The sequence below is a fragment of the Rattus rattus genome, chromosome 4 (assembly GCF_011064425.1).
Source record: "Rattus rattus isolate New Zealand chromosome 4, Rrattus_CSIRO_v1, whole genome shotgun sequence".
Classification (NCBI taxonomy): domain Eukaryota; kingdom Metazoa; phylum Chordata; class Mammalia; order Rodentia; family Muridae; genus Rattus; species Rattus rattus.
The window spans coordinates 26,809,435-26,830,369 of record NC_046157.1 but is presented as its reverse complement, the minus strand read 5'-3'; the positions used below and the strand labels follow the sequence as shown (position 1 = coordinate 26,830,369).

General features: G+C 40.1%; 1 protein-coding gene and 1 non-coding gene across 6 annotated transcripts in view; one reads left to right on the top strand and one right to left on the bottom strand.

Moving 5' to 3' along the window:
• The window catches only part of Lsamp (limbic system associated membrane protein), a 2,154,604-nt gene that overhangs the window by 273,935 nt on the left and 1,859,734 nt on the right, over positions 1 to 20,935 (bottom strand). The window lies entirely within an intron of this gene.
• Positions 11,750 to 11,871, top strand: LOC116899825. Its single transcript, XR_004387825.1, has one exon. It is a non-coding gene; the product is annotated as a small nucleolar RNA SNORA32 (small nucleolar RNA).

Here is a 20,935-nt window from a genome sequence, read left to right as displayed (position 1 = left end):
AAGATGCTCTTGTGTTTGGCTTGAAGTAAGAAGACACTGCTTACTAGCTGTGAGTTCCCAGGCACTCGGGCTCAATTACCCAGGAACCTTCTTTGGGCAAGGGCCTGTGCTCAAGCATTTGGAGAGTGAATGAGTAGGTGTGATGCTGTTCAAGGTGCAGATGCGATCCTAAACCAATTTCACATCTCATTGCTTAGGTGGATGAAATTGGATTGTGCGTGCTCCCTGTCACTCCAACCTGGTACACAGAAGCAACCCTTTCTGAAGCAAGAGTCAGTTTAATTGACAGCAAGCAGAAGAACACAGAAGTGAAAAGGCTGTAAGTGAACTTGGGGTAAAGCCTCCCTATTTACAAGTCAGCCCAGCTCTGAGTTAGTGAACCAGAAAGGTGGGTGTCCATTTGTAAGTGTGTGGCACTGGTGACCTTCTGTCTCGCTGTCACCAAAAGTAGAAATTCTCAATTTACACCTGAAGTATTGATCTCTGTTGTATTGAGGACTATATGTTCCTGTACTAGGTGCGAAGCCTCGGCTGTCAAGGTTAGCATCAGTTCAGTCAGATTGTGGTTAGAGGATCCAGGCTTAAGGCAGGGTGAGCACAAATATGTGATTATTCATGATTTGACGCAGTAATATATGAAGGGGAAGCAGAAAGCGGAAACACAATGAAATGAGAAACGCTGTGGAAAATAAGACAACCAAGAGCCTTAAGGAAGAGGGGCTCATTTGTAGATAATGTGGGCAAATATCGGTAGGGGTATGACATTCTATTATACCTCATGGGTGACAGGTAGGTGAGTATTCCATAGAAGTGGCTAAGAGGGAATCTTAGGTTGAAGAAAACCTTGAGTCAAGGTTCAAAGGTGGCCAAGTCATGGTTTTTCAATGCAAAATGTAGACCTGGGAGAAAATAGACAAGTAGAAACAAAGGTGGAGACTCTAAGAAAATAGAGTGAGAGACACAGATAGAAAGCAAGGGCACAGGGATCATGGGGAAGTAAACCAGTGCATTTTCCTTTCATTTAATTCTACTAGGCTTAAAGGAGCAGCACATGCATGCGATGAATGTCCTCAGAGATTCGAAGTTAAAAATGGGTCTCACCAAATTAAAATCATGGTGTTGAGAATACCCTTGACAGGGAATAGAGAGGCAAAGATTAAAACAGACACAGAAGGAACACCCATTCAGAGCCTGCCCCACATGTGGCCCATACATATACAGCCATCCAATTAGACAAGATGGATGAAGCAAAGAAGTGCAGGCCGACAGGAGCCGGATGTAGATCGCTCCTGAGAGACACAGCCAGAATACAGCAAACACAGAGGCGAATGCCAGCACCAAACCACTGAACTGAGAATAGGACCCTGTTGAAGGAATCAGAGAAAGAACTGGAAGAGCTTGAAGGGCTTGAGACCCCATATGTACAACAATGCCAAGCAACCAGAGCTTCCAGGGACTAAGCCACTACCTAAAGACTATACATGGACTGACCCTGGACTCTGACCTCATAGGTAGCAATGAATATCCTAGTAAGAGCACCAGTGTAAGGGGAAGCCCTGGGTCCTGCTAAGACTGAACCCCCAGTGAACTAGATTGTTGGGGGGAGGGCAGTAATGGGGGGAGGATGGGGAGGGGAACACCCATAAGGAAGGGGAGGGGGAGGGGATGTTTGCCCGGAAACCGGGAAAGGGAATAACACTCGAAATGTATATAAGAAATACTCAAGTTAATAAAAAAAAAAAAAAAATCATGGTGTTGGCAAGTCTGTGATCCTTCCTGAGATTCTAGATTAGAACTTACTCCTTCCTCGCTGAAGTTTTGATATTCTGGTCATGAGTCACCCACCTTCCACACTAACACCAAACCTTTCTCCCTCCCTAAGACTCTGTTTCTGTTGTATTTTCCATTTTGGATGTTTCTCATGGCTAGGCTAGATCATCATGGACAATCTAGGGCAATCTCTCCCTCTCAATGTTGTTAACTAAATCACAAAGTCCAAGAACTTTTTGCCATATATTCCAATATATTCCCAAGTTCTTGAGAGTGTGGCATGAATATCTTCAGTATGTAGACATGATTCTGGCCACCATAGGCAAGCTTAGGTCAGAATGTGTAGTATGAAAGCAGAGGGACTTGAGAGATCGCTCAGCCGTTAAGAGTACTTACTGCTCTTCCAGAGGTCCTGAGTTCAATTCCCAGCAACTACATGGTGGTTCAGAATCATCTGTGATGGGATCTGATTCCTTTTCTGGTGTGTACTCACATACATAAAGTAAATAAATAAAATCTTTTAAAAAAGAGAGCTATTATAAAAATATGTTTAAAAAAAGAAATCAAGAGAAGAGGGGAAGATTGAGATGTGTGTATATATATAATATATTATATATTATATATATGTATATACATACATACATACATACATACATACATACATACATACATATGGTTGGTTCTTCCTAAACATTTTCATTGACCCTGCTTATTGTCTCTCATGGGTGAATGAAAGCAGTCCAGGAAGAAGACCTCAGTTAGGACCTTACCATCAACCCACAGAACCAAACCTTTATATTACCTCTTATTAACCCCAAATAAAGATATAGTAACAGTACAAACATTTGAGAAAATTACTATCCAGGCCAGTGACTTACTCGTGGTAGTAGGAGAAGCAACTTTGTTTATTGATTCCATACAGTAAGGTTGAAATAAAGTTGAATGTCAAACCAGTCAATTACAATGTGAAATCTTATCTTACGTATCTAGCTACATATAACTATTCAATTTATATTTGTGTAGAGTTACCTTTTGGGCTTTATCTGTTGGATACCATTTTAAAATAATTATACTCTCCAGATTGGGCTGTGCATTATACAATTTAACCTCATATGGTCATGTGATAGAGAGTAAGCAATCAGAGTACTGATCTCCTTTGAGAAAATGACTTAGTTAATGAATAGGCACGTGACTGAAGCAATCTTTGTTTTCAGTAGACTGAAATAGCTGGTGAAAGAGAGAAAGGATATGAACTGAGGGAAAAAAATGACTTTCCTTCTGAGATCACAAATACAAACCATGTAAAGTGCCCAGGGGCTGTATTTCCCATTGTCTCCTCTGATGGCCAATGAGGCTAATTGGCAAAAGCATGGGCAACACCAGAAGAAACGCAATCTTGATAATATCATTTCAAAGTCCAGTCCCACGATCAAAAATAAGCGGCTGTTCTGCTTTTCAATTACAGAAGTTATATTTTCCCCTTTCTATTTAGATTATTATGAACTAAACGTTTACCACTTACTGACCTATTCTCGAAGATAAAAGATGTTGGCTTGTGTTTGGAATTCCCTGTATTTTAAAGTTTACCCCCAAACAGTGAGTGTGTCTATGTATGTGAGTACATCCACAACATATCTTAACACACACATATAGAAATATACACATATATGGACTTAGCAGAACACTTAGCAACACATAGCAACTTCTAGCACTGTGACAGAGAGTATGCTAACCATTCGGGACTTAAGAATATTAACATAGGTTAATATTCTTCACAGTCCAACAAAATGCTCTCTCTTGAGTGGTCGCATTCTTGTCATCATTTCCCACAATGTTTCTGCTCCTATGCTATTCCAAGACGGTGTGGTAGATACTTGTGACCTTAAATGGGTCATGACATGTCTCCTTCCTAGTTAAGGACAGACACTCATTTAAACACTATGACAGCAGCAAGCTACAAATGCTGGAGACCAAAGCAGAGCAGAGACTAAGTTATCCAGGTACTGCTTAGCTGACATTTCCAATGATTTCAGTTTCCCCCTAAAATCTAATTTCACTTCTTGGTGAATAAGAGAGGTAAATTACATTTTATCAGAGCCTTTTAAGCACGCTGCAGAGATAAGCCGTCGGAGCCTTTGACTTACCCAAGTCTCTAGCCATTCATAATTTTGAATGAATTAAAGCAAGAAAAATACAATTAGGAAAAGATGTGTTCTTTTAACTCTGCTTCATTTGTAACCCTCTTGGCGGTGTGCTTATCTAATTTGAAGGGCTGCGAGAAAAGATATCTCTCACTCTTGAGAATTCTGAAGATGACATAATTATCACCTTTGTTCCGTTTTTCTGAGCTATCTCTTTGTCCTCCGGTATTTCCCACATCAAATAGCGCAGCACCTGGGGAAAGTTGCAGCCCTGTCCCCCAGAGAGGTCATGAGCTGGGACTCTCACCAGGCGAAGCTGCTGTCTATGAGAATCGCAGCTTTTACTGAACCTGCTTAGACAACTTCAAGGTCTTGTACAAGCAATTAGCTGAACAGATGTAAATGAGGTCTTTTAACGAGGTGTCTGGATTTCCATCAGCTGACTTGGCTGGATCTCAGCTTCCGCTATGAAAAATCACCCCAGCCCTCGCTAATGAAATAACCCCTGACCCCAGCTCACTCAGAACAGCGATGGCACACCCACTGATCCAGCCCTGCGTCCAGCCCTGCTGTAGGAACACCAGCGGGCGTGCCACCACCTCTTGGAGTTTTACTGACTTAGTACAGCCAGTGCATGACTAACGCTGTCCAGCGTTTACTAACAGAAAATGTAGCTTGCTGTAGAGGACTGTGGGAAAAGGCAAACGGCCTGCTTGGGTTTTCCTTCTGCTCTCTTTCCTTCCCCCCTTCCTTCCTTCCTTCCTTCCTTCCTTCCTTCCTTCCTTCCTTCCTTCCTTCCTTCCTTCCTTCCTTCCTTCTACTATGCTTAACATCCTTTTGTGTCTTTTATCTTTCCTGCTCCCCTCCTCCACCTCCATGAACACAGGAGTGTGTTTGGTTTTCAAAGGTACCTGTAACAATAGAAAGTAAAAAGCAGATCATGGATTTTTCTCCTTGTTTCCCTGAAAAATCAAAGTATAGAGTAAAAAAAAAAAAGAATTTAATGGATAGTGGGGCACAGTTACATAAAAGAGTTTGGAAGGAGGATATAGGAGGGAGAATGTTATAATTTTAATATAATCTCAGAAAAGAAATGGAAACAAAATTTAAAAATAAGAATAGTGAATTTTCTGGTTAAGTGATAATTATTTCAAGATCTAAACAATGGGCCCTCTTGACAAGAGAGGATTTCTTAAAAATGGAAATAAGATCACCAACAACAAATTCATTTAAAAATTTTTTAAGCTGACCAAATACAGAACAGGGTTTATGAGAGATATCCAAGTAAGAAGTCTGCTTTTCAGTAGTTAGAACTATGGCCTAAGATGTACGACTGTTGAGCTTTAAGTTTCCAGGGAAACGTAAACATATGAAAAAAAGTCAGGGACCAGGGAAGGTCTGGACACTCAACCTCGCATCTGTCTCCACCAGACAGCATTTATATTTTCATAACAATTGCTCTCGAAGCTGGGGCTCACTATGTAGCCCAGGCCAGCCTTGAATTATGTAACGGTATTTTGCCTCCGTGTAGGCTCTAGTGTATTTTGGAGGCTGCAGAAGCCAGAAGTGGATGTGGGGTGCCCTCAAACTGGAGTTACAGATAGTACCGAACCACACTGTGGGTGCTGCGAACTGAACCCTGGACCTTTGTAAGAGCAGCCAGTGCTCTTAAGCTGTAGGACACTCTCTCCAGGTCCGGTCTCATGTGGCCATGTACACAATCCTCTTGTCTGGGACAGTGTGTCCTGAGAATAAAGTCTCTGATTTCATGCCTGGTGGTAACTTCTCGAACATTGAGATTTCTATTTTGTCAGCAAGCACAGAGACGCTCTCTGTATCACATGGAGTTTGTGTTTCCTAGAATAAGAGTTTACACCTAGGCCTTTCTTTCAGACATGTTGCATGGAATAACTGTATTCAGGCAGTTTAATAGAATGAGATTTAAAACAAAAATTATGTAGCTCTCTATGAGAAGCCAGATCAGTTCGTTTTCTTGAGGAGTTGCAAGCACAGGCTGCCATGTTGGGCTTTAGTGACCTTCCACACCTTTTATGATATGGCTTCCTCTGACGTGAGCAGAGTCAGGTTGGGTGGAAGAGTGATAAGCACATCTTTAACCATCTTCATCTTTCTTAGGCCTTTGCCGCAATGACGCCATCACAGAGGGGTTTCTGCCATGGCTTTAGACACACCACTACCTCTCGTTCCTTTCCTCCATACACCATTAGCTTCAGATATACTATTTATTTATTATCTTCATGTTCATCTTATTGATTGACATCTAGTCTAAGTTTCTTGAGGGGACAAGTTTGTTTTCTGTTCAAGATATTTCCACATGGTTTGTGGAAGATCATAAATCGATGGTTGTTTTAGTCTTTACTACATTTTAGGAAACTGGGTACAAGTTGAAAGAGTCTACAATGTCCACTCTATCCAGTAGCAATTTTACTTGTTCATGTGAAGGGATGTGGCCATGTGAAACGGTCTATAGTGAATCAACATGATGTCAAAACTGGACTGGAGGTTATAGCAAGGTGGATTCCGGTTTGCCTGCGTGTAAAACTAATAGTTCTCCATTCACAAAGCATTTGTATAATTCAAACTAAAGTGCAAAGGTGAATCAGTTTCATAATCTGGTTGTTGCTCTCATTTTTTTTCCTGATGAAATTTGCACAGAACCTTCCAGCCCGCTTTGTATGTGACAGATACTTAATTAATGAATAGGTGATTTTTCAGTCAATAATAACAAAGGAGCAATATAGCAATGTGGCTACATTATAAAATACATTAAAATAGAATGTGAATCACTGAAGTCAGTTATGTTTTATCTTAAGCACATGTATTGCATAGGTGTTGTGTGAACCATGTATTGTGTGTGCAAGTGAGTGCTTGCGTTTATGTGTAAAAATCTGAGCTCTGAAATCGTTCTAGGGTTCTTGTTCCTGAGACATGTGAATTTCACTAATTTTGCAGGAGTTTTGATGGCTGTCCCACAAATTTATTCTGCCTTCTTTCCTTTCCTTTTGGGCTCATGCCGTTCTATCATCTCGAAGATGACTAGGCTGTATCATTCCATGTCTGTCAGTTCTTCATTTTTCTGGCTATGTCCATTTGTGCCAATGTATATTCTTGTTCACTGGGTCACTTCTGTCTGTGGCTAGCCTGTTGATAATGTCATCAAGTTCAGCTTTTGTCATGATGTTACATTCTATGCCTTCCTGGCTCTCCTTTACTTTCTGTCCTCACAACCCCCATTTTAAAAGAATTTCTTATCTCTACTTGTGGCTGGCTTTTTCCACTAAATTCATTCCCATATTTATGGTATTTCTCCATTTTTTTTTCTTGAATTTCTCTTACTTGTGCCATTTCTACTTCATTTTCATATGATTGTGGTATCTCTTCAAACATTCATTTTCTTGCTGGATAAGCAATCTTATGCTAGTATGATATTGTTTGCATACTAAAACTCTGCGTGTGACAGAATGACTGGGACTGAAGTAATGCATTTGTACCAAGACAAAAGCCGATCTTGATTCTGGCATGTTAATATCAAGCTACATCACAATTAACGTTGCTTTGACTCCTGCTGTATGCCATTCTGTATGGATTCTCCAGTAACAGATACTTCCCTGATTTCAGTGGAAGATCTAAAAGTTAAGAAGGCTGCCTCAATTCGAAATCTCTACCTGTATCCAAATGAGAATCAACATCTTTGGCATAGGAAGGTGGTCCTCAGTTCGTCTCCTTCCTTTGCTGTGTATATGGCCACTAATTTATACTAAGTGTCCAACTCAAAACTTCCCTCTCTTTTTTCTTCTTTAGCCATAGACTTGTTATATAAATGTAATTTGTGCACTTCACAAAATTCAGTTCAGAAAGAGCACACCCCTATTTCATCAATATAACTTATTGTCTAAATTATATCTAAAACTTATTTTAGAATTGGCACTGGTACTTTGGTACCAATGAAATATTTATTCACGATGCTTTTTCAGATATTAATAATTTAAATGTATTATTAGGCTGGGTAACACTTTGTTCAGTAAAGAAAAAAATAAATATTCACAGAAGGCTAAACATTATTTTCTTGATTTTCATAACCTTATCAGTAAATTAGAAGTTCTCCATAGAGTGAAAAGATCATAATATGAGAAGTAGAGTATTCTACTCAAGTAGTATCAACTATTCTGAAGGGTAAAGCTTAATTTTAATCCACAAACAATTTTTATACTGTTTGCGATCTCATTTTTTATTCAGCAGCAGCAGCTGTGTTCATAAACATTATGTGTGTGTGTGTTAGTGTGTATGGGTGTGTGTGTGTGTGTGTCTGTGTGTGTGTGTCTGTGTGTCAGTGTGTGCACACACAGGTTAGCTTGAGTTCTTACGTGCATATTTTTGTCTGCACATAGCTACCTTGAATTCAGAGTGAGCTTTTCTGTGTAATTTAATCAAACTCTAAATCTAGATAACTGTTTATGGTGCGTCAATCTTTAGATTTGACAAACCTCATTAAGCATTTACAACTAAAATTGCCCCAGTTTCTAGTACTCCTCCTGAATTCAACAGTGAAATTCTTGAGGTACTTTAGCAATTAAGCTGTTGAAACACACTACAGAAGTAAAACACACAAAATATAGTCTAACTCTTTTTTTTTTATCAGATTGTAAGAGAAGATGCATTTTCATTCATTGTCAGATGCAGCTTGATTTATATGTTTTAAAAGGACTGGCCCATTAACCCTGCAGATAAATTAACAGTTTTACATCCATGTTTACAAAAGCTATAACACATGTAAACAAAACAAATAAGTAAGAGAAAAACATTAACATAAAACAACAACAAAAATCAATGTTTAACTGTGAAAGAGTTATCAATGGAATTACTGAAATTAAAAACTGTTCTGATGGGACTGAATCAGCAACCAAAGAGTGAGAGCATGGACTGGATTTACGCTCTGACACACCCCCCAAAACACTGCACACACATATGTAGCAGACGTGCAGCTTGGTCTTCATGCAGGTCCTCGAACGAATGGAATAGGAGTTGTCTCTGCGTTTGTTGACTGTCTGAGGATCCTGTTTCCCTAACTGGCTGCCTTTTCTAGCCTCAGTGGGAGAGGATGTGCCTAGTCCTGCAGTGACCAATGTGCCAGGGTGTGCTGACGTCTAGGGAGGGCCATCCTCCTGAGAGGAGAAGATAGGAGAGAAAGAAGGGCCTATATGAAGGGGGAGAACAGGAAGATGGTGGGTGTATGAAGGGGGAGACTTTAGCAGGGGCAGGGGGGGATGCGATCCATCCTATCTGCAGACACCAAACTGGACACTGTTGTCATTACTAAGAGGTGCTTGCTGACAGGAACTTGGTGTGGCTCTTCCTTGGGAGGTTCGGCCAGCAACCAACCAATGCAGATGTGCATGCTTGTAGCCAATTATCAGACTAAGCTCAGAGACACCGGTGAGGGAGGTGGTGGAAGTACTGAAGGTGCTGAGTGGGATTGCAACCCTGTAGGAAAAACAACATAGGCTGGCCGGACCACCTAGTGCTCCCAGGGATTAGACCGCCACCAAGGAGTACAGGGAAGGACCCCTGGGTCCAGATACATATGTAGCAGAGGAGAACTTTGTCTGACATCAATGGAAGGGGAGGCCCTTGGTACTGTGGAGGTTTGATGCCCCAGGAAAGGAGGATGCTGGAGCAATGGGGAAGGAGAGGGTGGGTGGGTGGGGGAGCACACTCATAGAGGCAAAGAAGAGGGAGGAGAGGGCTGATGTGGGATGGGGTATTTGTGGAGGGGTAACTGAGAAGTGGGATATCATTTGAGATGTAAATGAATGGAATGATTGATAAAATAAATACATAAATAAATAAGACAAAAAACAACAACAAAAAAAGAAAAACAAAAACCCGGTTCTGTTCTGATGCATCACTACTTGTGGTGATTTGATTTGAGCATGGCCTCCATGAGCTTTGAATGCTTGTTCCACAGTTGGTAGAACTGTTTGGAAATTATTAGGTGAAATTTTGTTGAAGGAGGTGTGGCCTTGTTGGAAGAGGTGTGGCCTTTGAGGAGGTGTGGCCTTGTTGGAGTGTCGGTAGAGATGGAGCTTCAAGGACTCCTGTGATTCCCAGTGCTCTCTTCTTGCCTTGTGGTTGTGGATAAAGATGTCAGCTCCCAGCTGTCCCTTTACTCAGCTCTCATGGATTCTAATCCCCTTAAACTTTTTTTTTTTCCTTTTTTTTTTCCCCGGAGCTGGGGACCGAACCTGGGGCCTTGCGCTTCCTAGGCAAGCGCTCTACCACTGAGCTAAATCCCCAACCCCTAATCCCCTTAAACTTTAAGGCACATTAAACACTTTCTTTTGTAAGTGGCCTTGGACATGGTGTTTTATCACAGCAATAGAAAAATAACTAAGGTATTGCTTATTTAATGTTGTCAATTCTTTAATCGTGATAAAAATATAGTGAGTGTTAAGAATCACTGTCAAATAAATACTAATTAGGGAATGGGAAATTAAAACGCTACTGCCAGTTTATGGGGAAAAAAGCATTTGCTTATATGTAGACCTTCTTTCAAGTCATGTTTGTTGCCAAAAAAAAAAAAAAAAGTAAAAATTAACCATTTTCAAAAACTGTGATGTTCTATGGAACTCTCATTTATGGTTTTGTTTTGTTTTTTGTTTTTTGCAATAAACTCTTGCTCCAGATACATTTTGAAACATCTTCAATCTAGTATAATTTCCCTCTTTTTCTTTTTTCTGTGTCTTTTGCTAAACTCTAGTTAGAGATAATGAATGAATCATGAGAGGAACAGACGATTAGTGGATCAACCTTTCATTTTAATTGTTGTTGTTGTTATAGTTTTTGTTGTGGTGGTGGTGCTGGTTGTGGTCGCAGTTGTTACGGTGGCAGATGTTGTTATTGTTGTGGTGGTTGTTGTGTCCTCTGGTCTTTCGTCTCAAACAAAGAGGGTTCCAATATAAATCAGTGATGTGTTAAAGCAAACTCTATTAATAAATCCTAAAGACATGATGCCATCCTCCTCCATGCCATGAGCCAAAAAAGGTTGCCTATAAAAGTAACTGTGAAAGCCTTGAAGAACAACAAACAAATTCCTACCTTTCCCACCTATGGAGAGTTAGGATGATGAATTATGAAATGTATTTTTCTTTGTGTGAAAAAAAATCTAGTAGTCCAAAGTTCAGGTATCATTGGTATGGTTTTAAGAAGCAAAACAAGGAAGAGACAAACTGAAAACAGTAATATCTAATACTAAATACATGTTAGACTAGTATGGGCTCCAGGCCACAGGGTCTCTTTTATAACCACACACAGGACTGTAAGACTATTGCTTTTATAAGCTGTTTATGGAAAATAAAACTTAAGCACAACGTGTTACGTAATTATAGACGAAGCAGAAGGCTAGCACGGGAGTCAGCTTCAAGGCTGATACATACCTCACTAAGCTCCTCCAGCCATGGTTCTCTATGCAGTAACACCAGTTTGTGATTGGGAAGTGCTAAGTTCTATGTAGTATAAAATAACAGTCGTAGTTTTAATTCATGTGCAATAATAATTGTGTGCAAATTGTTCAAGCTGGTGGACACTTACCCAGTACTTAAAAACATGGTTGCCAGAGAGCTTAGTATCAGATAGTACTTCAAAGACAGTGTGGAAAGACACCTCTTACAGACCTGTGCATAGCACTCAGTTGTTTTTACGTAAACAAATCAGCTTAAGGTTCTGGGGCTAGATGATCACTCAGACCGAATGAACAGTGCGGCTAGACGTCAGCTCTGAACCAAAACATTGCCAACTAAATTAAGAAATAGAGGACTAAATGGTCAGGACCAAGGCTTTTAGAATGCAGTTTCTCATTTGCTGTGGACATGACCATAAAGAAAAATTCCCATTAGGTTTTCCATATGCTACTTAACTAGCAGTTAACCTGTTGGGAACATTTAAAAAAAATAAAAATTAAAAAAAATTAAAAAAAAAGAAATAGAGGATTATAGCTTTCTAACAATGAGACTAATATACTGTTGGTGGGTGAGAGTAATACTCAATGTTACTAATTTTCCATACTGCTCAGCAACAATGGCCGTTATTTGCTGTAAGTGTCTAGACAAAAATTCGTAATGAGCTGTACCATGTAGGTCATTGAAACAAGACACTCGTTCATTGGGCTCTGGTCGGGTAAATGCAGCCAGCCGTAACCCTCACACTCATCCAGGACGCTGAGTACACACTAGATTTGTTATTATCAAGTCATCCATACGTCCATTTCTAAAGTTTTAAAATTATACCATAGAGACCATAGTGCCTAACACCACAGGTCTCACAGGTATTCAAAACACAGAACTGGGAAGTATTTTGTCAAAACAGCATATCCAGATGGCTAGTTCCCTGACAACTCAAATTAAAGATACCCCAGGGAACTGCTTGCTACTCCTTATTTATAATCCTCTGTATCCAGGGACATAGCATGCTATCGACCAAGCAAACAAACAGAAAATTATGGAATGAAGTTTACTTGAGTTGCCACCATGTGCTGGCCTGTATCACTTTTGTGAATATGGGTGAGCGATTCGATCTCTGTCTCCATTGTTTCCTCTATGGACAGATGATCATATGTCTCCTGAACCTTTTGTGAAAAGCTTTAGCATGTTGAGCATATTGAATGTCTGGTACACGTAAGAATGCCTTAGTCTGCTCCATTTAAATTAACATGATAGACTGTAGTTTATAAAGAACAGAAACTTATGTCTGTCTCCCAGGTATGTGGACTGACATGTCTAAAGCCACAGTTCTGACACGTTTGATATGTGTTGAGAACAGCTTCCAGGCACACAACAGAGACTTTCACTGTGTCCTTATGTGATGGATGGAATAAGGAACTTTTTGAACCTCCTTTATGATGACTCGCATCCCATTCTTTTTTTAAAAAAGGTTTGTTTATTATATATAGTGTTCTGCCTGAATATATACCTAGACACCGGAAGAGGGCATCAAGACCACATGACAAACAGTTGTGAGCTGCCTTGTGGTTGCTGGGAATTGAACTCAGGACCTCTGGAAGAGCAGCTCTTAACCACTGAGCCATCTCTCCAGCCCTCTAATTCTGTTCTTGAGGACCCAGTCTGACTACCTTCCAAGGAACCTCTCTATGTGCTAAGGCACTGGGGATATAAATTTAGAGTGACTCAAGCATTCAGTTTATATTAAGATTCTCCAAAACAGGACAGTTCCATAGGACCATGTTGGAAGTGCTACAGAAAAAAAAAAAAACTATAAAACTCTTCATCATTCTTCAGACAGATAAGTTTAGTCTGTTGAAAATCTGCCACTTTTCACTCATTAGAATTCTGGTCCATTTAGCGTTTTAATGCTAGCACTCTCATAAAATTGCTTCTGAAAACTTCCTGCTTTGGGGAAGTAGAGGGACAATTCAGCATATTTTGCTCTTTCAGAGGACCTGGTCAGGTTTCTATGACCCACATGATATATCGGAAACATTTATAACTCTAGTTCCAGCAGATCTGATACTCTCTTCTGACATCTGTAGGCACGGACTATGGATAGAATGCTCATATGTATATATAATCAAATACTTATACACATAAAATAAATAAATCTTTGAAAAAGAAAGTAAAGAGCCCACTCCACAAAATCTTTTTTCTACCTATTAGCCCACCCATCATTTTCAAAGGTAACACTTTTAAGTGTTGATCACTTTGTTATTTTTAATCTCACAGGGAATGGTTACCTAGATTCTCAATTACTTCAAAAGTCCTTATATGGCACACCTCCCTAGTTTAGCTCCTCCTAGTCACCTGCCTCTCTCTGACTTCCTATGACTATTTTATTTCAACATTTTCATTGTTCATTAAATTTATAATCCTTCAGGACACTTTCTAAATCAAGCCTCTTTTTTTTTATTCAATAATCATTCCATAATAGCTCTTTCAGAAATTATGGAATCTTACCTGTCCCAGGATCTCTGAGATACTGCTACTTAGAATGAATCAGCGTGGCTGAGATTATATGTCTGGTTTTGTAGAGTGGTTTTGACTTCCTTTCCTCAAATATCAGTAGTTCCCTTCAATGCGCCAACAAAACATTTCTCATTTCAAGGCCTCAAATAGACTAGCCCCGTTTCTTTAATGTCTCTCTATCATTTTGTGATGCCAAAAATACAGGCTCCTGTACCCTCCTTGAGAGAATACAATGTGTTTGCCTCAAATGCTAGGCCATGCCTGTAGACGTTTCAAAAACATTAAGGAAGTTGATGAAAATGGAGACAAAAATGTGGCATTACTGGCTAACTTGCAAATCATGAGAAAAAAAAATCGACAATTTTCATTTTACCCAAATCAGTTCTACCATCCCATGCCCAGAGGCACTCGGGCGGCAAGCTCATACACACTGCTGGGAACGTAGGCCTCAGACGGCAGCCGAGGTATATAAATATGCAAATCAGAGATGTATACAGAAACAGCCTTCCAATCGGGAACACCAGCTGTCACAGGCAGCAAAATCACTCCGAGGACTTGGCACTGGTGAATTGGCAAATACCCCCAAGTTATTGCTGCCCCATCAATCATGGGCCATTTGGCAGGGTAGCATTCTTGAACAGGAGCGTAGTCTTCCTTTTCGCTCAGGGGAAGAACTTTTTTTCTAAGGCAATGAAATAAAGTACTATAAAATTTGATCTGGATATCTGATCACTCTAGGGAGTTATTGATCATATCTGGATTCTAAAATTCTGTATCTTTCCATTATTTGAAAGAAATCGCACCACTTCCAGATAAAACAAGAGCATCAAGCTAACGTTCTGTCTTCCTTCACTAAAGAACTGTTGGGAACGATCCTGCTGAGATATGGGCGACAAGCGATGTGCACAAGGCAGTAGTTTGCTAATTTATTTTTTTTAAAGACTTTTGAAGACCATTGATCCTTAAGTTATCATGCACGAGTACGAAACAGAAATAGGTTGGGGAAGAGGAGAAAGATAGGGTACCCCGATGTCTACTCCAACTCTAGTTTATCAGGAGAATGAATAGGAATTTTGTTTCTCAACGGTCAACAAAGGAATGGTTTACAGGCATCAAGGCATTCTGAGAGGAGTAAATATGTCACTGATTTTAAATAGCAGTGCTATCCAGCAGAGAGCAAATCAATGGAAGTTGCATAGGTTTTCAGATGCTTCGGGATATTAAAGAACAGTCCCATTTCCCCCCTCCATAAACCATTCCATCCAAAAGAGTAATTTAAAATGAGCCATAAATCATTATCAGCTCAGCCACCAATCAGCACTCAGTGAAGTTCTTTCTACCTTCCCTTCCCCCTCCGCATCCTTTCCTCCTCTTGGAACAATCTGCAGTGTTCATTTCTTTTCTTTTCTTTTTTTTCTGCTCACTCCTAGGTCTGCCCGCTATATCTCTTCTCACTGGTTATGTGGTAGAAAATAATAAGTTTTCTTTCAGATTTAATATAGGAAACTCTAGCAGAGACCACTCGAATTGTCTTTAGAAATTTCAAAGTACTCAGTGATTATTAGTTTGATGGTGCTCATTACAGTCTTGAAATGAGTTGATAAAACTACTGTTTCAAAACAGGGTGAATGTGTGTGGATAATTGCAGACATGTGTTCCCATGCATGCAATGGCAGACGCTTAGAAGAATCACGATGCATAAAGACTAGGCTTTGCGTCAACTATCTCTAAGGCATAGCCGGGGTGCTACCGGGTTTGCGAGCGTAGATAATATCTCACAGGGTATTGGTTTTCATGCATTACCAAATATTTTCTGATTCTTCGTTTTACTTATTGACCGTGATTTCCCATGTGTGCTTTGGTGTGGGCATGCAAGCTTGTGTGCCTGTGTGTTTGTATATGTGTGTGTGTGCAGGATATTTGTCTGTGTGTTCATGTGTGGGGAGAGGTCAGTTAGTCTCCTCTTCATTTGTCTGTTTGTTTGAAGCAGGGTGTCTCTGTGTAGCCCTGGCTGTCCTAGAACTTTCTCTGTAGAACTACCTGGCTTTGAGCTCACAGAGATCTTCCTGCCTCTGCTTCCCCAGTGCTGGGATTAAAGGCGTACTCATCCACAGCCCAGCCTGGCATTTTCGTTCACCATTCTCCATCTTATTTTTTGAAATAGAGTCTGTCACTGAACCTGGAACTCACAGCTTCGACATTACTGGTTGGTGAGCAAGCCCTCAGAATCTGTGTGTCTCTGGCCCTCCCACCCCAGGGTTGAGGTGCTAATAGCTGTGTGACGCTTTTACATGTCAGGGGTATTAGGGAACCACACTCATGCTGATGCGTGAAACATTTTATTCAAGGAAGTTAAAAAAATTAAAAACATATTTTATATTGTTTGAGAATTTTCACACATCCATACAATATATTTTGAGCATATTTCTCCTTCCTTTCATTCATTCCCTTCCCCCACCCCTTCCATCACTTCTTCCTCCTCTCTGTATGTGCTCATCTTTAAAAGCCACTATGTTTGCTTAGTGTTCGTTTATGTGCATGGGTGTAGGACAATCTACCGGAGTGTTTCTCAATGTTCCTAAGGCTGCAACCCTTTCATACGGTCCCTTATACTGTGGTGACCTCCAACCCTAAAATAATTCCTTTGCTACCTCATGATTGCAATTGGCTACTGCTGTGAATCATAATATAAATACTTGCTATGCAACCACAGTAGGTCGAGACCCACTGGCCTACTGGCATGTGGAGCATCTTGGAGTCTGCATCCTTGAAGAAAATTGACAATCTTTCCCACAATAGCCAGCAACAACTTTTAAACGAGGTAAATGTCCCTTTAGTGTACCAAATGACTTGGTTTTAGACAATAAGCTTAAGAGACCCTTGGATGTAATGCTACTTTACACAAAGCATGTCTAAAATGCCAATGAGTCCTATTTTCCTTGTCTGTCCTAGTCCACCTATGATCATATCCTCTGGTACTAGTTTGCTTCAAGTGAATCCTCTCATTCTTCTATATGTAATATTTCATTTCTCATGAAGGCCCTATGCCTTTATCTACTCATCAATAGATCAACACATTCCAGCTGTTGTCAATAGTGTCCCAATAGCCATGGACCTGCAGTCATCTCTTTGTCATGCTGACCTCATTTCTTCTGCATAGATACCCAGAAGGGAAATCGCTGTATCATATGGCAGTTCTATTTTTAGTAATTTGAAGGACCTCCATACTGTTCCTCATAATGGCTGCTCTAATTTACATCCCCACCAACAGCGTATGTAGAAGAGTTTCTTTATCCTCCACATGGTGTCTCATTTGTGGAAGCTAAAATAAGTTAGCCTGAATGGAGATGATTGCGGGAGGTTAGGGAGGTGTGAAGGAACGGAGATTGGCCAAAAGGAGGTGAGTTGTATCACCGCACGCTTCATGCTTGTTTTGAAATATACTGAACTCATTTAGTGTGTACCATTAATGCATGTTAATTATAATCAAAACTATTCACATTAAAGTCCAGTAAGAACCCATGTTATTCCCCATGTAAAGTCTTCAGTCAATTTTTTATCACAGTTTGAATCCCTACACAGTCTCAAAAAAAAAAAAATGGAAACAAACCCTTAGCATGCTGCTAAGATCTGCTTCGCTTGGCATCCCCTCTTCTTCTCATCTGTCCTGTACCCATGTGCCTGATCATTGCCAGGTCCTTTCCACACGTTCGAGTTCTGCCAGGCTCTACTTTTTCACACCCCACGGCTGGCTAGCTCGAGTTTCACACTCTCTGGGGGAGCATTTCTTTATTTGGGATCTGGTGTATGCATATATATAGGAAGGAAAGTTGAAATAATACCTTGGGGGTTGGGTGGGGAATAACTGGAGAGTTGCGTTACTCTATCACTGTGTGAGCATTCGAAAGGTTGAAGAGAAAGAATCCTGATAACCAGAGCTGGATATTATAAATACCTAGAAACTGGGTTCAGGATACTTCGGAATACAAAGAAGGCATAAGTAGGTCAGGAGTGTGCTTTACTTGGTAGGATGCTTGCCTAGCGTGCATAACTACATAAACTGAGCATGTGCTGATGCTTCAAATCCTGCTTATAGGGGTTGGGGATTTAGCTCAGTGGTAGAGCACTTGCCTAGCAAGCACAAGGCCCTGGGTTCGGGTCCCCAGCTCCGAAAAAAAAAAAAGAAAAAAAAATCCTGCTTATAATCCCAGCATCCAGAAGGGTAGAGGAAGGAGAGTCAGGAGTTCAAGGCTACCCTTAGCTATATAGAAGTTGTGTGGGCATGACACTTTGCTTTAAAAAGAGAGTAAGAGAAAAATAAGCACAAGCAAAGGATACATTTCTTTAACCCTGGGAAGGAGCTACAGAGACATAAACTAGAGACCGCGAGGAAACGTAGGTCACGAAAATACGTTCACTGTTTACAAGACAGAGAGATGACATGGAAAACTAAGAAGTAACCGTGTTTTTTGGGGTGTGCCATAGAATTATTAGAAATAAGAATATGAGATATAAAGAAAAGAGATGCTTAAAAGAAACAGTGACTTTTGATTTGAGCCCGATAAATAATAAAGTAGCCTATGGATGGAGCGTGCTGATACGGTAGTGCAGGTTAGCAGACAGTAAAACAGGGACAAGGCTGCCTGGCACTAGAAAGTGACAATCCGATGCCATAGGTGTTACAGCTACTGTCATCAATGAGCAAAATCTTAAAAGGAAATATAGATGCTGAGGACCATGTACCTAAAGAAGAGGAGCTGACAGAGGAGGAGAGGAAAACCGTATTAGAATTAGGCAATGATCTCAGGAAACAAGGGGGAAAGGTGTTTCAAGGAAAGGGAGATTTGTTAACTGTGCACAGAGTGGTCAGAGAGCAATCTAGAAGGCAGGCTCATTAAAACAGGGAGATGGTGAGAGATTGAAAATATGGAATATGAAAAACAGAATATAAATAATGTTGGAAAGAGCAGGATGTGTTGTGTTGGGCCACTGGATCTCCTCAAGGCATGAAAGGAAAGAAAGCCAGAGGTTTTAACCAAGGCTGCCTTGACTGGAATATTCAGTGACGCGGTATTAGGTCCCATTTTCTGTCAACATTTAATAGTCTTTGGATTAGAAAAGAAACGAGTATTGTGAAAATAGCTCCCAGAAAATAGCTAAAGAAGAAAATCAGAAGAACAGATAAACTTGACCCTAGGTGTCAGGAAGTGTGGCACTGACCGTGGGCTGCGGACAGGCAGATAAAGCCAGCACATGATTAACAGAGCATCCCTAAAGCTCTGATTTAAATTTTTGTATTTCGTAGAATTAGAAAATTTATACAATGATTTCTTATCTTGCAATTTTCCTTGACCTCAGATGGACACAGTCCTAACGACATAGAACGCCTGTCTTCATTCCTTCCCCAAGGCTTTCCAGACAGCATGTATATGTGCATGTGCTGAGGTATCTTACTATCTCTTCCTTGACGTGAAGTATGCTGAATAATTTTGGATCTTAATCACTGCTTCATAATTTGAGAGCAGTTTTACATTTATTTCCTCAGAGGAAAAAACTCAGAAGACTATAAATGCTTCCATGGGAGAAGGGCAGACAACTGAAGAAAGAAGACAAAATGGGGGTGAATGAGAAAAGTAACCCCCAAAAATTTACCTTTGACAAGTTTTTTTTTTTTTTTTTTTTTTTGGTGTTGGGGACTGAACCCAGGGCCTTCACCTTACTTGGAAATGACTGTTTCCCCTGGGTAAATCCCCAACCTTGAAATTTTTTTTCTAAATGGTTCTCCTTTAAAAATCATGCATTCCTTGTTTTAAGAGCTTCGTTGATCTGTTTTTGAGTTATAACACAAACTTATTAGAATCTGGATAATATGAACATTTACTTAATGATAGAATTCCAAAAGCCATTATACAAACATCACCCAGGAGTACTTATTCTCTTTGCTTTCCTATTATAGATAATATGAGTGTATAAGACACGAGTATTTTCTGACCTAAGTTTGCAAAATTGAGTTCAGAAAGAAACTTTCTAAATATAGAAAGATATTTTAATCATTTATTAACATGTTTCCAAATTTGTGATTACTAATGAGTATCGAGCTGTATGACACAGAGCTTTTATTTGGAAGAAAAATAAAATTTCACTGGCCCTATGATGTTTGTGCAGGCAGGAATTCCTCTCAGCTTGCATAACTGAGAAGGCCACATGGTAGAATTATGACCACGCAACACGGAAGGTAATGGGCTATGCTGCATTTGAAATGGAGATGCCATAGCTCTCACCACACCAATCTGGCCCTGGGTCCAGGCTGCAGCAGAGCCTCTGTGATGAGGCCATCCCCACAGAAACTCAACACTAGGGCCACCATTTGCTTATGTTCATTCTCTGTGTGGGGAAGTTTCTTCTATCGATCACATCAATTAATTCTGAAATCTTAGACATTAGATCTCAAACCTGCCCACGTTGTGAGGAGTGCATTTTTATTTCAGATTTTACATCGTGTGAGAATTTCTGTGTATTCCCACAATAATGACCAACAGGGTCATTTCCAAACACAAAGAGGAGGTCCAGATGATAGACTTCATAATATCCATCTTAATAATATTTCTCATAAAATAATAACCCCAATGACATTCCTTAATTTGTCATTCTGAATATTAGGAGAACTTTCCATAATTTCCTTTAATAATTTTGATGACCGTATCAATAATGACCACTGTGTACAAAAATCCTGATTTGCATTTCAGATGGTTTTCTCTTCACACGTTCTGAGAAGTAGAATTACTGGGTCAAGTGACAGAAATGTATTTTAAAACGTTGATAGATGTGTCTGCGTTACCCTAGGAAAGTTTCCACTAATTTACACTCTCAACAGGGAGATATAAATGTGTCACTTTCTCCACTCTCTTGCCATTTCTGCCCATGCCCATGTTCTTAACTCCTTCCTAGTGTGACTGGCTTAGAAAACAGGTATTTAAGTTATACTCGCATTTCTTTCTTTGTGAAGTTTGAATGGCATTCATTTTGGTCATT